This window comes from Ochotona princeps, chromosome 27, assembly GCF_030435755.1.
Source record: "Ochotona princeps isolate mOchPri1 chromosome 27, mOchPri1.hap1, whole genome shotgun sequence".
NCBI lineage: Eukaryota > Metazoa > Chordata > Mammalia > Lagomorpha > Ochotonidae > Ochotona > Ochotona princeps.
The window spans coordinates 16,266,075-16,281,612 of record NC_080858.1 but is presented as its reverse complement, the minus strand read 5'-3'; the positions used below and the strand labels follow the sequence as shown (position 1 = coordinate 16,281,612).

Below are 15,538 nucleotides of genomic sequence, written 5' to 3'. Positions count from 1 at the left end.
TGAAGATTAAATTTAGTGTATGTCTATTGTTAAAATAAGTGGAAAAATAATAGCAGAAATACAAAATTATTTAACACTAGATAGCACAATAACAAATGTAGACAGTAACTAATAACTCAGCTCTTTCCCAGTAGATTTGACCATTAATGATGTTGGAATGATGTGGGTCCAAAGGAATTTGACACATGCTAAGTGTCATCTGGTAAAAATATTTGTAATTTCACATGCCCACATTTTGAGACTGAGAACATGCCTTAGATCTATTAACTGGTGGTAAATGAGAAGTTATTTCCATGTAGTAATCGTGATACCTGAAATTGCTGATTTTGATGATTTGTTAGAGCAGTAGACTTCTAAAAATAAATGTTTTGGGATACTATTTGATTAGTTAATAAAATTGAAAGGTAGTTGTAGAGTAGTGTGAGGAAAGCTTTTAGCTAAAGTGAATTATTCTCTGTGTTTTGTCATGATTGTTACAAATCAGCCATTGACTTTATGTAATCATTCTGGCCCAAACCTCAAGTTAATTTAGGTTTTTTAATATCTCTGGGAGTTAAAATTATTTTTTGAGGGGATGGAATTTCAGTTACTCAGGAAGTGTAAGTTGTTTTCTTTTATGATCTAATTTGAATTTTGTTGGTAAATAGATAACTAGATACATTCTAGAACCAGTTAGTGTCTGTTGGGGATTGAGTGGGGAGGGTTTGCTGAGCAGTACTCTCCCGTAGTTTGGTCTTGAAATGTGGACTGCTTTATGTAAATTGTTCTTACTGGCGCCAGCTAGCTGTAACTGCAGTCTGGCTGTGCTAGGGCAGCAAATAAAATGTGTCATGGATTTTCTGTTTGGAATGTGTACGAATTCAGCCTTTTGGAGCGGTAGAACAGAGTTGATGCATTAGAATAGGGGTAGTGAGACCTCCACAATTGACAGTGAATGTGTGGAATAGTGAGAAGCTAGAAACGTTTTGAGCTTTTAAGTTCTGCATTTATGGATTTTGCTTATTGATACTATTGGGTAATATGTAGGAGGTTCTGAACTGAACACAGTTGCTGCAGACCTAATAGTTGGCAGCATAGAAAGCAGTACAAAGAATCCTGATTCTAGGCATTTTCACTTGAAACAGTCATTTTGAAGATAGACTGTGTGTTTTGTGAGCTTCATTGACTTACTGTCTGACGTGTTTTGGCTTTTGTGGTTAATGGGATGTCTGCTGCACAAACTACACAACAGATGTGAACCACTGTTTGAAAGGATTTTAATGTGTAGCCAACCTACTGTACTCCTGTTTTTTTCATGAATATGAACCTTAACCAGGAATTTAGACTCAAGAAGGCTGACCTAGAAGTCTGCATTAGCTTCTAAGGTTTATACAAAAGAACTAAATAGCAGTGGTTTCCAGAAGAGGAAGTCCTTTGCACAGTATCAAGCTGCCCGCAGGTAAGAGGCTCAGGCCCTTTCTCTGTAACACCTCCCCGCCCCTCAAGCTGCAGATCTCTTTCCCAAGTGGGAAGTGCTTTTCTTTCTTTCTTTTTTCTAATTCATTTATTTTTAGTCCTTGTAATAGTAAGATTGTTAGATCTTTTATTGTTACTATTTAAGGGATTTTGAGGGCCACATTTGGATTTGTTCTTTTAAAAATGTCATTTTCTCAAAATTTCTTCACATGTTTGAGTGAAAAGAGCTAATAGTGGGCTTCATATATAATTATTATTCATGCATACATATGTCCATATTACATGTAAATCAGTTTTAGATTTTTTTTCATTACAGTTTGTTACTGTAGTCTCAGTTATAGTGACACCAGCTGGTACATGCAGAGGGATGACATTTTGTGACCTTACTGAACTATAAAGTTTTAGTATAAAGTTAACACTTTGGACTCACCATTACATATCAAACTGCTCTATGCTTTCACATATTTGGCTCATTTACAGATTAGATAATGCATATTTAGGCATATAATATGGTGAAGTTTTCCAGTTCCACCCTTGTTGTTGCCATTTCCACATATTTAAATTTATCATCTTTTTTAAACAAAGTGAATGTTAGATTATAAAGTTAAAATGGATGTATTAATTAGAAATTCCTATGATCTAACACTTTAGTTTTTAAGCTGAAGAAAGAATGTACAGGCATTTGTTATTCTTTTTTCTGTAGCCTGAAATAAGAATAAGGTAAAACAAAGTCCTGTTGATATAAAAATGATTGTGTAAAATAAGGAATATATTGCTATTACTTGGTCAAGGTATGAAAATGTATGTGTATAAAAATGCTAGTATGTGAGTCCATTTAGTAATAAAATATTTCTGATTGATGTGCAGATTTTGGGGGAATGAGCATGAGGAGTTGATTAAGTAGGATAAAGTGAAAAGGGATAGTGAGATTTGGTTGAAGAAGTAGAAGAAAGAAATAGTGTTAGGCAATTCGCTGCTCTTTGCCTCTGCCTGAAAGTTAAACAGCAAGCTATTCAACCATAAAATGTTAGTTTAGATGGGACTGCCATTGCTCTAGCTTCTGAGAGGCAGTTGGTCACTGATTAATACCAGGTCATGTGCTGTAAAAGCTGAAGGTCAGCTTTGATAAGGACACACTGGTCTTCCAAGTCCACAGGCTGTTGTCACCTGTTATCTTTGGAGAGGGTTGCTTCGATTTCTTCAAAAATTTTTTTTATTCTATTACATGTAGACATTTGTATTGCATTTCGATATGTGTGTTTTGTCTCAGTGAATGGTCTCACTATGGCAAAATGGTGATGGTAGGAATGCAAGTTTGTGTGTTTGAGGTTGGATGAAGGTCTTGGTGTGTAGGACACATGCATCTGAAACAGCTGGGAGATACTTCAAACTTCTCTTGAGCTTTCATGTTGTTTGGGAGAATGTCAGGCTAGAAAGATAGTTCACACACACTCATGTAAAGAAAAAGAGGACGAGGTTGTTAGTCAAAATAGGAATTTGCTGAGTGCAATTGTAGTTGAATGTTAGAACAAAGGAAGATGAAACCAAAGAAGAAACATGTAGGACAGAACAGTCATGAGGGTAAAAGTATGTATAATCTTTGAGACTGTTGAAGTTGAGTGTGAATGGCCTAAAATCTGGGGTTAAAAGTTTGAGGTTTTCATTGTTCTGTTCTTCTCAGACAACATAATTCATTTAGCAAGCATTGTTAAAAGGAGCTTAACTGGTCCAGTACTTCCAACACTGAACATGGCACAGGAATCTACTGTTTGCTATACTGGACAGTTGGCTATTTCATTTCTATGTTAGCATTTTCAAGGTCATTTGAAGCAATTCACGTTTGCTTATTTTGAGACAGAGTTGTTTTTATTTTACTTTTGTTTCCAGCAGACTCCTACATCAATGTGTGTGTTGTTCAGGCTGTGTGTCTGCATACCTGTATCTCTCAGCGTGACAGATTTCCACTGTGTTAAAACTATTAATGTGGCCTGTGTTTCCAGGTTAAATATCCTCTGTTGTTCTTAACTATTCCTTATATAACATGTTCCAGATTATTTTTCAGCATGGTCATCCTCTTGTTAATCTTGTAATGACCATAGTCATGAAAATAAAGCTCTTCATTGTTTGTGACCCTCGAAGCATACTACTCAAAAAATGTTCTCCTTCATAACTATATACTGTATGCAGTTTGACTTTGCATTAACTTTTCTGCCAGCCTTGTTGCACTGTTGAATTTGTTTGGGTTTGTGCTAACTTGAAATCTCTCAATCTTTCCCCCATATTTCATGAATAACATTGAATATATTTGAATATTTGGACTGTGTTACTTCATAGTGAGTTTTGTCCCTCTTCTAATAATGATTATTATATTTAGTATACTTTCTCAAGAACTTCCTTGCTTTGCTTCTCCCATTTAAAATAAACATACTCTTATTTGAGAAAGAGCTTGTTTGCATCTGCTGGTTCACTCCTGAGATGCCTGCAATGTCTAGGGTTGGATTGGGCCAGACTGAAGCGGGAGCTGGGAACTCAGTTCAGATCTCCAGCAAGGGTGGCAAGAAGTCAGTGGCTTCATTGCCTTGTAAGGTGTGTATTAGCAGGAAACTGAAGCCAGTGAGCCAAAGCTGGACATCCAACTTTGGGCCGCCAGTATCTTCAACAGCAGCTAGGACAAATGCCTTCCCTGACTTGCTCATTTTCATCATTTTTTTTGAAGGACTTACTTTTGGTTTCAATGACTACTTACTAATTTGTTGTCTCATTTTCAGTTTTTGTTATTCTTTTCTTTGAGGTTATGCCTTTCTGCTTTTGCTAGTGTTTGAATTTGCACCTTAAAAAACATATGTATTTAAGGATATAAGTTTTCTTTTGAGTGTCAGTTTTGGTTGAATTCATCAGTTATGTTTTGTCAGTGCTTTGTTGTTATTTTCCAAGTGATTCCGTAATTCAAAAGGGCCTTTTTTGTTTTGTTATTTATTAGATTATTTTCTTCTCATCTTGTTGGCATGTTTAATGTTATGCTATGTCTGAAGAATGTAACATATGTATTGCATATGTAAATTTTGTTGTTGTTGTGTTTTTTTTTTTTTTTTTTTTGAATTATTGGAAAGCCAGATATGCAGAGAGGAGGAGAGACAGAGAGGAAGATCTTCCATCTGATGTTTCACTCCCTAAGTGAGCCGCAACGGGCCGGTGCGTGCCGATCCGATGCCGGGAACCAGGAACCTCTTCCGGGTCTCCCACGTGGGTGCAGGTTCCCAAGGCCTTGGCCGTCTTGGACTGCTTTCCCAGGCCACAAGTAGGGAGCTGGATGGGAAGTGGAGCTGCCGGGATTAGAATCGGTGCCCATATGGGATCCTGGGGCGTTCAAGGTGAGCACTTTAGCCGCTAGGCCACGGCGCCGGGCCCTGTTGTTGTGTTTATTAAGATTTCCTAGTCATTACGTAGTGTTAATGTATATTCTATGTATTAGTGAAGAATTTGTATTGTGGATTTATTAGGTATATAATTTTATTTTGCTATATAACATGCTAATTGGATGCAGCTTTGTTAATTTTGTTTTTTATTTTTTAAAGATTTATTTATTTTTATTATAAAGGTAGGTTTTATAGAGAGAAGGAGAGACAGAAAGATCCTCCATCCCCTGACTGGCTCACTCCCCAAGTGGCTGCAACAGCCAAAACTGAGCTGATCTGAAGCTAGGAGCCAGGCGTCAGGTCTCCCACACAGTCCTTAAGGCTTTGGACTTGCTTTCCCAGGCCATAATCGGGGAGCAGGATGGGAAGTGGAGCACCCAGGACACAAACTGGTGTCCCCATGGGATCCCAGCACCTGGAGGTGCAGGATTAGCCTGTTGAGCTGTTCTGCAGGCCCTGATTTTGTTTTCTTCATCTAGGAGGAGGTTTATCTCTGACAGTAGATTTATTAGTATCCATCTGAAATTTTTAGACCCGTTTTGTGTTTAATGTGATTAAATGTGATATAATTTAGGTATCTCAGAGGTACATATTTCTAATCAAATTGTTCCTTTTCTCAACAGGATACAGTCACACAGACGCACACATGCTATAATGTTTTGATTTTTAGTTGGAATTCATTTTTAGATGTTACATTTGGTTTACCATGTATACTTATTCTTTTTTCCATCCCTAAGTTTTCAGTCTGTTACCTTAATATTAGTGTTTCTTCTTGTTTGTAGAACATTATCTAAAGATGTTTCTGTCATTTACTCAGCTTAAAAATTGCCAGATTTGTATTTTCTTGTTGAAAATGTGTCTTTAATGATTTAAACCTGCCCATGAGTTTTTACTTTTGTATTTTATTTATTATAGTTATTATTATTTGAACATTGCTCATTCACTTATCTAAGTTCCTTTTTAGGGTCTTTGATTTTATCTGTAATACTTGCAGATCATTATGTAATTCTTTTAGCTAGAATCTTTTTTTCTCAGACTTTGCTTAAAAATAGTATGCTTCCTCATTCTTGCTGTTAGTTTGATTTTTAATAGAATTTCAGGATAATAAAGTTTTCTTTCAGTATTGAGGGTCTGGTTTTCTTTTAGCTTTCAATATTGCTGATGACAAGCCTGATGTCACTTGCATTCTTATTCCATTGTGGACAAATGATTTTTAAGATTTCCTTTTAATATTTACTCAGTGGTTTTCTGAAGCATGTCTAGATATCCAATATTTATTTTGCTTGTATTAATTTAGTCTACTTTGGTATTCAGTAAGCCTTTTTTTTTTTTTAATTGGGAAACGTGTAGACTGTTTTGTTGGGCAACTTGTTTTTGATCTCTGAAGAGTTTTTTTTTTCTTACTTTTCTTTTCTTTGGTTCTTTTTTTTTTAGACTCTTAAATGGAAGTTGCTGCTTTTGAGTGTTTCTTCCATGTGTCTTATTTTTAATGTTTTTCCTTTGTATACCATTATAAAAGAATGAACAGATGGTTTTAGTTCAATTGGATCACTTAACTGCTCAAGAAAGCTCAGATTTTCAATTTTTAAGATTTCAAGTTGATTTTATTTTGTACCTGCTTTTGGTTGTCAGTGAACTAGCATCTTAGGCACGTTGAGGATTTTAAAATGTCTGATTTATTCTGCTACTAATCAGCTAGAACAAAAGTTCTTAGGCTTGGCGCCTATCTTTTGCCTTCTTGGTTGTCATCCCCTGGCCCTCTTTCTGCATTTGAGATTTCCTGTTGTAACTGTGGAGATGCTGATGACTTCAGTGATTGTGAGATGTCAGAAAATGGTACTTGTTGCACGTGATTTGGAGGGAAGCTTGTCTAGTCTGGGAGTGTAGTGCCTGTGAGTAACAATACTGCCCACATGCAGAAATGCAACTGCTGCTTGGACAGCATTAGCATGGGAGAGAGGAAATCCAGGAAACTGAATTGTTTGAATACAAATTACCTGAATGCTTTCATGTGAAGATTTAACCTGGTTCCTCCCAAAGCGGATTGCTTTAACTAGTTTGGCATTTATTCTTTCAGAGTCTAAAGTATCATTTGCATGCCTACATATATGAATACATGTTTAGGATTTAAAATGTAATGGCATAAAGATAGGAAACCTTTATTGATTGTTAATGTATGCAAATATTTTCCATTTTTTTATGTTATTTAATTCCCATGGTATTTCTCAGTGGACGGACATTATCAGTCTCAGTGTTATGGATGAGCTCCTGTGGCAAGGACTTAACTTAGGCAGTGGTGACACCAATGTTCATTAAGTCTGTCTGGCCCCAGGATTTGTATTGTTGATCACTGAGTCCTGCGACTGCTGTCTTTGTACAATTGGTAATATTTCTTAGAGCTCTTTTGGTGTGTGAAAGAAGTTATTAAATTCCTTCAAGATGTTAATGTAGATCATTTTCTTAGTGATAGATTTATTTATTGCTATTGCAGTGCGCGAGTATGCAAAGATACATCCCCTTTTGAAGCAAGTGATTGTGTCTGGATAGATGCTTCATAGTGCCTTTGTCATGTGAAACACTCCATAGTTTCTATTTTTCTTTTGAATTGAGATGGTTAACTCTTCTAGCAGTGTATGAGGTTGCTTACTTTTATAAACAAATAAAACCACACAAAAATGTGTTTTCTCCTTTTTTGTTTCCTTTCTTTGCTTGTTGGTCAATTGGACATGTTGTGTTTGTTTTATGAATTATACATTTTCTTCTAAAGCATTTGTCCTGGATTTAATGTTTTCTTTATTATCTCTTACAACCCCAATTTTTAAATTTTAACTGATTTATTCAGAATTCTAACAACAGCATTGATATAGTGTCACACCTTAATTTTTCCTTTAATGCAAATACCTATGGTATTTTACCATTGGAAACAAAGTTTCCTATTGGTTGGAAATGGTCTTTATCAGCTTAAGGAGAGATCTTTATGTGCTTGTTTTTTAGTTTTAACAGTGATTCACTTGTGTTTGCATCAGTGAATGGGTGTTGAAAAATATTCAGTGAGTTCAATTTCCATTGAAATGATTTTTTGTAACTCTTTGAGTTAATAAATTTTAAGATAAAAATTATAGACATTGAAAACAAAAACAGTCTTGTCTCAGAAGTCAAAGATGTGTTATCTTTTAGTTGTTAATCAGGGATATGTAGATGCAGGACTTTGAAGGGAAAATGTGTAATTTGTTGTTTTTTGGTCTTGGAGACTTTAGTTCTAAGGGCTGTTCTTGCATAGTTCACTTGTATTTGCTGAACTGAATGTTGTGCTATTAACAGCTGATCCTTTATTTTCGTTTGTTTTCTTTTTTGGTCATCAGTACAATAGCCTTAGAGTCTTTATCTCAGCATGGACAAGCTTTTTAAAAATTGAACAGAGAAGTAAAGTGAGTATTTGGAACCATCAAATTAAAGTCTTGGATCTGAATTTGTGAACCCTTGAAAAGCTTAAATGTAATAGGAGGTTTATTGTACTTATCACAGCATTAATTTCCTTGAGATCAATCTTTGTTTCCATCTCTTCTTCTTCATACTCTACTGTTAAATTCTGGAGGCTCTAGGCTCCATTAAATATTTTCACGTGGCAGAGAGCCAGATTTCTAATATCCCTGAACCTCAGCATGCTGCTGTTGCTTAGCAACTACATGTGAAGTCTTCTGGCTATAACTGAATTATAAATAGGTTTATGAGTAGAAATGCATTTGAAATTGAGATTGGAAAGGCTTGTATACTCCATAGAAAGAAAGGTGTGCTCTCCTTTCCCATTGAAAATTGAGTGATTTTAAAAATTCAGATTTAGCTTTCAGAATCTGTTCATAAAAATTAGGATTATTGGTTATCAGAAGAGTTGGTAATTGAGCATTCTTTACTGGAGATGTGTTGAGGTTGGACAACTTCTGATTTTCATGAATACATGTAGAAAACTCTCCATATATCAGAATCTACATACAGTAATACTTTGTCAGTAGTAGACTCTGTTTTCATACTTTCAATCACATTTCTCTAGAGTCATTAAAAATTGCTCTATAATAATGATCTGTGTAGATGTTTGGTGAATGTTGACTGCATTGCTGAAAGAGTAGTGTATTTTGTGGTGCAATTTATTAAAATGTTACAGTCCAAACTTCAAGGGGCTGTAATGCCTTCTGATTTAATTTCTCTGTCTTTCAGGTGAAAAACTTTAGACCAAATACTAAATGATTTGTCTAAGATCTCCTACTTAAGATTTCCCCTATATGCCTGTCTCTTACTGAGGCCTATGTAGCAGCTCTGTTTTATACTCATATTTCATTGGTTTACACAAAATTTAATTGGATTCTATGCTAAAAAGTAAAGCTAGCTTCAGTAACACACAACTTTGAAATCGTATGAGAACAGAACATGAGCCCTCTGTATTTAAGGTTATCAATATAAGTATTTATAAGCTGAGAGATCATTTGTGTATTTGTTAGGATGACTTAGAAGAGGAAGGTTAAAAGAGATTCAGAATATGTATTTTGGGGCAAATCTTCACACTTTCCATTTTTGAAGGTTCTAAGAGATAAAGCTATCGAACTGTTAGTTCTTGGTTTTGGATATAGGAATTCTGTTTTTTAAAATATATCACAGTTTTTTGATAATAGCTTCTGATTGCCCAGCTTATTATGAAACTAAGCTTTTCTTAGAAATATGTTCTGGAAAGAAGTAGATTGCATTCTTATGCATTATCCTAGGAAAATTGTAGAATGGGAATGTAATTTTTTATTCTTGCTCCCTGGGGAGATGTTGGTCCATTATTTATTGTGTGCCCAGCAGATATCTTGCTGTTCAAATGGTTACCTGTTTCAATGAATGCTCTTAACTAAGAGATATGGATTTATAAATAAAATTGCCTGAAAGCTGTGGTAGAACTAATTTTAACTTGATCTGCAAGAAGGTATAAGCAGCAGTATTACTTTATCGTGGAAGAAAAAAAAATCGTTGGAACAAAGAAGAATTTGAGATTTCCTCCAGAATGTGGAAATGCACTAATGTTCAGTGTTTAGTTCAATTTTGCTGCTTATTAAACTTACACAAAGCCCAGGCCATGGGACATCTGGCTCTTAGCTGTCATTTTAGACTCCTGGGAGTCTTTAGTCGGGATTTGTAGAAGGGAAAAAAAAGAATAGATTTTCTTAGAACTCTGTGGAGAAGTTCTTAGAACTTTTAACTTCCATGGAGCATTTTAACTGGTACACTATTTGTTCTAATGTCCCTTAATTATTCCATCAGCTTCAGGCTGTTATGTGTTGTGTTACTAGCTTGAATCATGTTCTGCGGTATCGTGCTTGCTTGGTTTTCTCAAAATAAAACTAGGCAGTTTAAGTAAACATTTTGGAAAAAGTTGTAACTTTGAAATACTATTTAAAAATATGAAATACTGAGGCATATTTAAACCTGTATTTGAGATGCAGTTTTGTCAAAGAATTTTTTTCTATGCAGTGTCTTATGAACAAAATTTTACAGAAAATATTATAAAATGCTGTCACATCAATTGTAGCTTATAGGTTAGGTTAGTTCATATTTTCTTTCCTTTGTAATGAGGATAATATTATATCCAGATAAGCAAGTAAGATATATATACATATAACATTGAGGATATTTTAACAGTGTAAACACGATTCTGGCAATCACTTGCATATGAATTTAACATTAAGAAGAATTAATTAGAGATCTAGTTGTGGTACAGTAGGTTAAGCTGCCACCCGTATTCCATGTGTCTCGCTGCTCCACTGCTGATTTTGCACCCTGCTAATGGCCTGGCCTAGAGCATGGCCCAAGTATCTGGGCTCCTGCCACCCACATGGGAGACCTGGTTAAGCTCTGGGCTCTCCATTTGAACAATATGGGGAGTGAGCCAGTCGATAGAAGATTTAGCACTGCCTTTCAAATAAAATAATCTTATGTATATAGATGTTTAAAATAACAATATGTTTTAAAATAATTAATTTCAAAGTCTCTCCACTGTTAAATTTTACATTGAAAAGAGTATCAGTTGGTTGTTCATTTAATATTTGGCCTTGCGTTAGTGTAATTTTTGCTACTTAAAAACTGTTGAGTGTTCCTAAATGCTCTAAAGTATTTGTTTCCAAGCTTTATGTATGATTAAAATAAATCCTTTATACATGATTTTCAATTTTAAGTGTTTAGACTTTCCTACAGTCAAATATATGAGTTCATTTTGCAATTTGGATAACAAGACAGTGATCAAACAAAGCACTTTTTAAGTTAATTTACTATTTTATCAAAATATGTTTATGAACGTTTTGATATGAAATTCATAGAGCATGTAATTTAATGAACTTAACTCAATTTAACATTCTTGGACATTTTAGCCAGGCTTTCTTTTCAGCACTATAATTTAAATTCTTGAAATTAAATTGTGTTTTTGTTTTCTTTCTTTCCTTTTTTTTTTGTTTTTGTTTTATTTTGGTTCTTCCTTACTAGCCTGCAATTCATCGTACTTCAGGATAAATCTGTAGTGTACAGAGAAATGTGCATATTAGGTTTGAAAGTGCCGTAACATGTTTTGGCTTCTGCAGAACAAAAAGAAATTTTAAGCCTTGTCAGCTTTAATATTATCTCAATTTATAATCAAGATTGAAGAATCAGAAATAGCACAGTTGTATAGATTATATGCTTATATGTTCAGCTTTTACTTGACATGAGCAACGAAATAATTTTTTCCTCAGTGATTTTAATGATCTTGATTTTGGGAAAGTAATCATTAAATGTAAAACATACTATTACGTTGGCAGAAGTTTGTGTTAGAAATTTAATAAAGTATAACCCTTACCCTATTTAGAGGTCTGCTGTGATAAATTATTTAGGCTTTGTATTTTTAATCTATGCTAGAGATTTTTTACTAGTAAATTATATTCAGATAATTTCAGAAGAAACAGTGCTAGAAAAATAAATTTTCTAGTATTATTCAGAATTTGAGATTTCCAGAAACTTGAATGTTACAACTGTGACTCAAATGCTTCCTGAAAAATAAAAGACATTAATATGTATGTGTGTGTGTTTTGTGTCTATGTGCACATACATATATGAATAAAGTAACTGACAAGGATGACATATTACTTGAAGAAGCCTCTTTATTTAGCTAAGCATATACTTTTAATTGACACCTAATAGGAAAAGGTGTCAAGTTACTATTTTAGGTGACAGAATGCTAGCCCTCCACCCCCTCCATTGGCATAAACTTATTTAGCTGGTAATTTTGCTATCATTTGTATTTACAGGATTCGTACTAGCATATTCGTTTTATTTTTAGGCTGTTGCCAGGCAGATTTAGAATTTTCCCTTTTATGGTTCCCATTTTCTAGCTTTTTGATTGGTTACATAACTGTGTTTTCATTAACCAATCACAGTGACTATGCAAATTACATTTCAGTTTCTGTTTCTGTAAAAGAATTGATAAGATGGTTGCAGGGTCCTCCCTTTGGGATATGTTTATTATTTTAAAAGAGGGTTTTACTTCATTATGTAGAAATAAGCAAAAGAAGATTTGTTTTAAAAGCATGTATTGTTTTTGAAATAGAAAACCAAACTAATCAAGTCTCATAGAGCCAAAAATTGATTCTTGTGTCAGATTTGATTGATTTTAATGGTGCTGTGTTTTGACACTGTTAAGAAATGTATAAGTAAGTACGTTTTACTAATTTTTATATGCAGGCATGTCAGCATATTTGTAGGTTATAAAATGTTCTGGATTAATTAATTTGTTTTCTAAAATATGTTTTTCATTTAAAGATTATTTTAAATGTTAGTCTTATATATACATATATATATATAGCCCATGATTCTTGAGCCAAAATTTAGTGAAGCCCATATGCCCAGCAGTATGTGTTCCATTAATATTATAACAATACTGATTTTATTATTTTTTTTGTGGTGACTTCAGAAGTACATAATAATAATAAATCAGTACACTTAAGATATTTTTTGATATTAAAGCTTACACCTATTAATCTAATACAAGTTTTTTTGATGAGAAATGCCAAGGTGTTTCAATATGTAAAGCAATATATAAATGGAGGTTTTAGAGTCCGTATTTATAATAATTGTGTCCACAAGGGTACTTTTAAAGCACTGGCAAAGACAGCAAATGGTGGCAAAATGTATTGTTTGAATAAAATCAATTTTGATAAAACGTGACCAACTCATATGTAACTTCTGGAAGTTCATGATGTTAACTCATTTAAAGAACAAATTTATCAGTGTTATCTGTAAAGCCTTGTTTGACTGAAGTGGTGGTTAAGAAGAGAATCTGTCTCACTTAAAGCTTTAGTCCTTCTTGGTAAAGATAGTTAATTGCATTTTCCATATGAAGATTTGATAGATTTTTTGCTTGGAATATTTGTATGTATCAGGCTCAGTACTGCTGTATTTGCTTGTTTTGTACATTTATCTTTTGTGAATATTTCACACTCATTAACTACTATCTTATAAGATAAGCGTAGTATAAAATTATGTCCCAGTTAGCAATTGGCTTATTGAAGATGAGGCTGTAAGAGAACAATGCTAGTATTATCTTACGTTTATTGCTTTTTATCACAAGTATACTTATAGATCTGCCTATTGGCCTAGAAATATGAACTCCCTAAACAACATTCCATTCTCCTGGTGTTGTTTTGTGTGATGGTGTGACCCAGTGAAAAGGGTTAGATTAAAAAGAAATGACTAGCAAAGCACTCAGCTGCAGTTGGGCTGTTCTTTTTTCACATCAGGTTTGTCGAGGTATAATTCTGATCCTATACAGTTCATTTGTCTCAAGTGAAATTTCATACTGCAAAATAAAATCATGGAATTTTCAACTGAGAATTGTATTCTTAATCTGGTTGTGAGTCATCAGCATAACATAATTACTTAGGAGTGGGTGGGTCCTTATTAGGCCTGTTGATGACATTTAGTTAAGGTGGTTAGTGAAAATAAAGTTGAATAACATTACTTTCAACATGCCATTAAGAAAAATATAATAATGTCAAGTAATAGCACGAAAATAATTGGAATGCCTATATCAAAGATAAAGATGGCACATCCACTTTATCTGCTTAATGTTTCTGAGGTTTAGCTTAAGTTCTGTTTTTAATTACGCTTCATAATATATTCATTATTAATGTAGTAGTTGTGTCTGTAAGGATTTTACCCAACAACCTAGGTACTTCTAAGACTGTTTTTGGAAAGCAGTACAGACCTTAGTTTATTTTAAAAGGAAAAAAAGAAAAGCCATACCAAAGACCCGTTATTTAGACAGCATCTGAGATTGTATAACTAATATGTTTCAGTTTCATTGTTCACTTTTATTTTCACACCCATAAATTCTTAGTAGAGCACTTGCCCTCATCTGCTTCCCTTGTTGCTGGGCAAGGTTTGTGCTCCTGGTGTCTGATTGGTTTTAGACAACCAAGGCTTTGAGCCAATCAGACGGTGAATTTCAGTTCTCTTACAGGGCTGAAACATTGAAGCAGCTGTTGATTTATTTTTCCTGTGGAGAGATTATATAAACTAAGAGTATGGCTGCAGCAAGCTCCCTCTTGGGTATGTTTGAAAAATTAGAAGTTTCATCTGTAATAAAAGGTTGAAAATGATATCTATTTTAAGAGGTTGCTGACTAAGAAAATACAGTGGTTAGTGAATTTGAGAAAAATTAAATTCTGGTTATAGATTTTCTATTCTATAGTATTACATTTAAGGAACTGTACAACAATCTAAAAAATATCCCTTCAATTTACATATTTGTGCTCTACACCGTCTGTTCATTGCTTCAAAAGGCGAACTTGAATGTCCTTTTTGTAACCTGCTGTGAAAGGAAATTAAGGAGAAAAAGATGTTGCAGTTGTGTTTCTAACCACTTTATAAGGATTGTCAAGAGCCTTACATTTTCATTTCATTAGATGAAGCAAACTAAGTTCAGTGCACTAGACAGCATAATATTTTATAATGGTGTCCATAATAATGTTTTACATGCGAAATACTATTTTTTTTGAAATAAAAAAGTGGATGAGCATGAAAAATGTTTCTGTCAGATTTTTGCTTATAAATGTTTTCTAAATATAAGGTTGCTGATTTTTTTCTTTTTTTTTTTTTTGTAGATACTTCATATATTTGAACTTTGTGATTCTAACCCATGGTGTACAAAAGTATTTCCTATGTATTTCTGTGTTTATCTCATTCCCCAGGTAGAAAATTGATATTTCTGAAATTATTTATGGTCATTTATTTTGCAGCAGGAAAACTTAAAAGTAGCATAAAGATGTAGTTCTTGATTGTGTGTTTGTGGTGTGTTTATGTTTGTCTTGGATTTAGGAGTCTGTGCAAGGTATGTTCTAGATTACTTATTTCCGACAAAGAACCACACTGAAGTATTGCAGATCCAGGTTTTGCTTAACTATGTTTCTCTGACCTTTTTTTCTCTGTCCTGTTGCTGGGCAGGAATCAGAATGCTAGCTGCTGATTGGCTGAGTTTGTGAGCAGCTTTTGAACAGCCACTTAAATTCTTGAGCTTTTTGAGCAGGCAGAGTGTAAGCCAAGACATAACAGCTTCCCTTTGTTGTTTCATAGCTATGATGTCTTTGCTAGAAAGAAGAGTGAGAGGAGGAGTG

At 34.1% G+C, this 15,538-nt stretch overlaps 1 protein-coding gene across 6 annotated transcripts in view; it reads left to right on the top strand.

Annotated features, from left to right (window-relative positions):
• Window positions 1–15,538, top strand: part of ATF7IP (activating transcription factor 7 interacting protein) — an 84,779-nt gene that overhangs the window by 20,248 nt on the left and 48,993 nt on the right. Inside the window, exon 1 of one of the 6 annotated variants that reach the window (XM_058655991.1) lies at window positions 488–1,438. The exons of 4 other annotated variants lie outside the window; for them this stretch is intronic. The gene's annotated coding sequence lies outside the window, so the exon portion shown is untranslated. Of the gene's footprint in view, window positions 1–487; window positions 1,439–12,931; window positions 14,475–15,538 lie in introns of those variants that run through there. One more of the 6 variants, XM_058655990.1, reaches the window with a different exon arrangement.